The sequence below is a fragment of the Indicator indicator genome, chromosome 32, assembly GCF_027791375.1.
Source record: "Indicator indicator isolate 239-I01 chromosome 32, UM_Iind_1.1, whole genome shotgun sequence".
Classification (NCBI taxonomy): Eukaryota; Metazoa; Chordata; class Aves; order Piciformes; family Indicatoridae; genus Indicator; species Indicator indicator.
Window position 1 is genome coordinate 7698758 of NC_072041.1, and position 6000 is coordinate 7704757.

A 6000-nucleotide genomic window follows, 5' to 3' on the forward strand; every position below is an offset into this window, starting at 1 on the left:
AGCCTCCCTGGGCAACCTGTTCCAGTCTCTCCCCACCCTCACTCTAAGGAATTTCTTCCTCATCTCCACTCTCAATCTCCTCTCTCCCAGCTCAAAGCCATTGTCCCTCATGATCCTGTGTCTTTGAAGTGAGTGCAGCTGTGGGAGGAGATGTGTGAGCTGGAGAAGGGGAATGTTGGGAGGATCTCACCCTGTCCTGAAATCCCCTGGAGCCAACTTCACAGGGTGCAGGCAGGTGGCAAAATCCTGGTGACAGTTCCTTGAGGACAGTGGTGTCTGGCCAGCGCCCTGCTAGCATCCTGGGTTTTATTCCACACCCTAAAGGAGATTTGTGAGGAATGTTGAGGCCCCATCCCTGGAGACATTCAAGATCAGACCTGATGTGGCTCTGGGCAGCCTGCTCTAGTTGGAGGTGTCCCTGCTGAGTGCAGGGGGTGTTGGACAGGATGACCTTTGAGTGTCCCTTCCAACCTGATGCAGTCTGTGGAAGGTTGGACTCTTGGCTCCAGTGCAGGTGGGGTTTAGCTCCTGATCTCTCAGCCTTGTGATGTTCCTGGTGGATGGAGAAGCTGTTGGCTGGCTGGGGAGGGTGCAGAGAAAGGAAGGAGTTTGTTTTGCAGGATGATTCTCCCCCTTTGCTCCACTCTGGTGAGACCCCACCTGGAGCTCTGTGTCCTGTTCTGGAGCCTCTGTTCCAGGAAGGATCTGGAGGTGCTGGAAGGTGTCCAGAGAAGGGCCACCAGGATGAGCAGAGGGCTGGAGCTGCTCTGCTCTGGAGACAGCCTGAGAGAGTTGGGGTTGTGCAGTCTTGAGAAGAGAAGGCTCCCAGGAGACCTTCTTGTGGCCTTCCAGGACCTGAAGGGGGCTCCAAGAAAGCTGGGGAGGGACTTTGGAGGGTGTCAGGGAGTGATAGGACTGGGGGGGGGGGGTGGAACAAAACTAGAAGTGGGGAGATTCAGATTGGATGTTAGGAAGAAGTTTTACACCATGAGGGTGGTGAGAGACTGGCAGAGGTTGCCCAGGGAGGTGGTGGAAGCCTCATCCCTGGAGGTTTTTGCAGCCAGGCTGGATGTGGCTGTGAGCAACCTGCTGTGGTGTGAGGTGTCCCTGCCCATGGCAGGGGGGTTGGAACTGGCTGAGCCTTGAGGTCCCTTCCAACCCTGACAATTCTGTGATTCTGTGATGGATTTTTTTTTGCCTAGATGGAGCAAAAACTTGTAGAAATGTAGTAAAAAAGCAAACCCTTGTAGAAATGTTGTGATGCTGCACCTGAGAGGTGGTGTGGGAACCAAGCTGGCAGCATGACCAAACTGACTCTGATTTCCATACCTTCATCTACCCTGCAGTAAGGGAACCTTGTGACTGTCTCCAGTAGCCAAATTGCTGTTGTGTTCTGAATTCTCATCTGCAGGAAGACTTAGGTCTTGCCTTGGAGCCAACATCTTCATTCCCAAGAGCTGACATGAGGCAGACTTAGGTAGGGCAGAGATTTTACACATCAAAACCACATTTATTGGGCTGCTCCTCAAGCTGTCAGCGCTTTGACCTCATTTTCTGTGTCCACAGTGAGCTGGGGTTGAGGGTGAGGGTGCAGTGGACTCGTGGGATGGAGAAGACTCTGCTGCTGAGCTTGGACAGCAGGGAGGGCTCTGAGGAGAAAAGGCTGTGAAGAAGGCAAATGGTCTCCTAGGGGTAAAGGAAGAAGAGTGAGGCCAGCAGGTCACAGAGGGAGGTTCTCCTCCCCCTCTACTCTGCCCTGGTGAGGCCACATCTGGAGTCCTGGGTCCAGTTCTGGGCTTCCCAGTTCAAGAGAGACAGGGAACTGCTGGAGAGAGTCCACTGAAGGTTGTGAAGCTGCTTGAGGGGCCTGGAGCAGCTCTGTGAGGAGCAAAGGCTGAGAGCCCTGGGGCTGAGAGCCTGCAGAAGAGCAGCCCCAGAGGGGAGCTGAGCAATGCTCAGCAAGAGCTAAAGGAGCTGTGGGGGGCAAGAGGCTGGGGCCAGACTGCTGCCCAGGGACAGCACAAGGAGCAGAGGGCACAAACTGGACCCCAGGAGGTTCCATCTGAGCAGGAGGAGAAAGTTGTTTGGTGTGAGGGTGCTGAGCCCTGGAGCAGGCTGCCCAGAGAGGTTGTGGAGTGTCCTTGTGTGGAGAGCTTCCAACCCCCCCTGGGCATTGTGCTCCTGGGCAAGCTGCTGTGGGTGCCCTGCTGGGGCAGGGGTTGGCCTGGATGAGCTCCAGAGGTGCATTCCAACCCTGACCATGCTGGGATTCTGGGATTCTGTGTTTGTTTTCAGTCCCATCAAAGCCCTGGGGGTGCAAAGAACTTTTTGAGGTGCAGACCCCAGGTCCCTTGTAAGATTTTTGGGGTGCAAAACCATTTTTAGTGGCAGAGCTTGATGCATTTCCATGCAGGATTTTGGGGTGCCAACACCTTTTTTTTTGGGGGGGTGGGGGGGTGTCACGAAACCTCTTTAGGGGGGTACAGAATCTTTTGCATTTCCTTGCAAGTTTTGAGGGCACAAAGACCCTTTTGGGGGGGGCGGCCCCTGATGCATTTCCTGGCAATACTTAGGGGTGCAAAGCTCTTTTGGGGGTCACAAAGCCTCTTTTTTTTTCGGGGGGGGGAGGTCAGTCATGCATTTTCTTGCAAGCTTTGGGGGTGCAAAGCCTCTTTTGGGGGGTCACAAAACCTCTCGTGAGACATTTCCTTTCCACGGGGGGAAGGGGAGGGGATCGCAAAGACCCCGGGGTGGGGTGGTTCAGAATTTGGGGGGGATTGAGGGGGGATGTAGTGGGGATATTGGGGGAGGGGGGACTACAACTCCCAGCATCCCTTGCGCTGCGCACGTCCGCTGCGCGCCGCCGCGCTGGGTGCTCGCATGGCCCCGGCCCCGGGGCTCCCGCACCCCGGCCCCACGCGTGACCCCCCCGCCATGAGCTCAGGTCAGCGGCCACAAGCCTGGGGAGGGCAGGGGGTGGGTGGGTGGGAGAGGGAGTGGGGCGCACGGTCCCCCTGGGTGTCCCTCCCCCCCAGCCCGGGCTGCTGCGGGGGCCCCACGGCAGCACCGTGCGGGGCCCGCGGGGGTTGCGTTTCGCGTGGACCCCCGGTTGCACCGTGCACGGTCCGCGGGGGGGGTTGCATTGTGCGTGGAGCTTTTCCCCCCCCAGGGGTTGGTTGCATTCTGCGTGGACCTCCGGTTGAATCGTGTACGGCCCACGGGGAGCTGCATTTTGCGTGCCCCCCTCACCCCCACCCTCCGGTTGCATCTTGTAGGCCCACGCGGAGCTGCACTTTGCGTGGCCCCCCCAGGGATTGCATTTTGTTCGGACCCCTGTTTGCATTGCGGCTTGCATCGATCGTGGACCCCCCGATTGAATCCCATAGGGCCCACGGTGGTGGGGGGAATGAATTTTGCGTGGACAGCCCCCTGGGGGGGCTTGCATCGTGCGGGAACCACGGGGGTTGCATTTCACGTGGCCCTCCGGTTGCAGCGATCTGCATCCCCCCCGTTCCCCCTCCCCTCCCGGTTGCATCCTGCGTGGACCCCCAGAGGTTGCACTGTGTAGGAGCCACGGAGGTCGCATCCTGCGTGGCCTCCTAGTTGCGTTTTGCGTGGACTCCTCCTGCCAGCTGTGCCGTGGGTTGTGCAGGAAGGGGGGGATGGGTAGGCTGCAGAGGGGGGACAGCTGCACTGCCCTTCATTGCCTTCTGTTTCCCCTCCTTACTTCCCTTTATTTACTTTTCTTTCATTTTGTTCCTCTTCACTCCCCTTTATTTCCCCTTTATTCCCCATTATTTCCCTTTATTTCCTTTTATTCCCCTTTATTATTCCCCTCTAATTCCCTTTATTCCCCTTTATTTATTTCCCTTTATTCCCCTTTATTTATTTCTCTTTATTTTCCTTTATTATTTCCCTCTATTTCCCTTTATTATTCCCCTTTATTCCCTCTATTTCCCTTTATCCCCCTCTATTTCCCTTTATTTCCATTTATTCCCTTTATTATTTCCTTCATTCCCCTTTATTATTTCCCTTTATTTCTCTTCATTCCCCTTTATTGTTTCCCTTTATTTCCTTCAATTTCCCTTTATTCCCCTTTATTTCCCTTTATTATTTCCCCTTATTCCTCTTTAGTATTTCATTTCCCTTTATTTCCCTTCATGATTGCAATTTATTTCCCTTTATTATTCCTCTCTATTCCCCTTTATTCCCATTCACTTCCCTTTTTTATTTCCCTTTATTCCCCTTTATTTCCCTTTATTCCCCTTTATTTTCCTTTTTACCTCCCTTTATTTTCCTTTTCACCTCCCTTTATTTTCCTTTTCACCTCCCTTTATTTTCCTTTTTATCTCCCTTTGTTTTCCTTTTTATCTCCCTTTATTTTCATTTATTATTTCCCATTATTTCCCTCTATTATTCTCCTTTATTCCCCTTCATTTCCCTTTATTATTCCCTTCTATTTCCCTTTATTATTCCCCTTTATTCCCCCTTATTCCCCTCCATCCTGGTGGGAACTCACAGCTCCTTTGACTTTGCATCCTGGTGGGACACAGCTCCTGGCCTTGCTCCTGCATGTGGGACCCAGCTCCACCCTGTATCCATGAATCCAGGTGGAAAGTGATGGAACCAAATCCAAGGGTCCCTTGGGGACCTCCCAACCCCATGGCTGAACCTCCACAGCCCTGCACCTGGGTTGCTCCAATCTGCTTCCTGAGTTCAGGGCTGGGGAGGAGCAGCTGAGGGACCTGGGGGTGCTGAGCCTGGAGAGGAGGAGGCTGAGGGGAGACCTTCTGGCTCTCTGCAGTTCCCTGGGAGGTTGGAGCCAGGTGGGGGTTGGTCTCTTCTCCCAAGGAACAAGTGACAGGACAGGAGGAAGTGGCCTCAAGTTGCCCCAGGGGAGGTGTAGGTTGGACATGAGGAACAATTTCTTCACGGGGAGGGTTGTCAAGGAAGAGGCTGCCCAGGGAGGTGATTGAATCCCCATCCCTGGAGGGGTTTCAAAGCTGCAAAGATGTGGTGCTGAGGGCCATGGTTTACCCCCCAGCCTTTAGTCAGAGAATTATTGGACTGGATGCTCTTGAAGGTCTTTTCCATCCCAAGGGATTCCATGGTTCTGGGAATGTGCAGGAGGCTCCGAGCCTCCTTCGTGGCATCTTCACTCAGCAGTGTGGAGATAAGGGGAGAGGTTTAAGGGGGTGAAGGGCCAAGTGGCCTTCCTGACCCCACGAGTGGAGCAATCCTGGGCTTCTTTTGTGTCCATGAAGGATTTAAGGTGATCTTGGGTGAGCCCTGAGCTGGCATCGCCACTGCCCGCAGCCTGGCCTGGGAGCTGGAAGATGCTTTGCAGGGTCAAGGTTGGCAGTGGGAAAAGACATCTCAGGCCTTGAGAAGAGGCTGGTCCCACACTGGGGGAAAGCATCTGAGGTGCCCCAAGTCCCTCAAGATGCCAGCATCCTTCAAAGTGCCCCATGCCTATCAACATGCTCCACATCCCTCAGGGTGCTCCATAACCCTTGAGGTGCCCCACATCCCTCTAGGTGCCCAGCAACCCTCTAAGTGCCCCACATCTCTCAAGGTGCCCCATGTCCCTCATGGTGCTCCATGTCCCTCTAGGTGCCTCATGTCCCTCAAGGTGCCCCACATCCCTCAAGGTGCCCCACATCCCTCTAGGTGCCCCACGTCCCTTCAGATGTCCCACTTCTGCTGAGGTGCCCCTCACCCCTCCTTGTGTCTACACCCTCCAGCTGCCCAGTGGTCCCTGCAGGTGCCCCACACCCCTCACCTTGGCAGCATTTCCCATTGCAGGGCAGGCAGAGGTGGTGCCACCCTGCAACCTTTGCCCATTGCCTTTCGAATTTGCCCCAGTTGGCAGCGGGAAGTTTTTGGAGGCATCACCAGGACAGGAGAGGAAGAACTTTGTGGCAGGAAAGGGAGGAGTGGGACCCCAGTGTGACCTCAGTGCACCCAGCCACCAGTCAAAGGGCATTTTGGGTGCCCAAG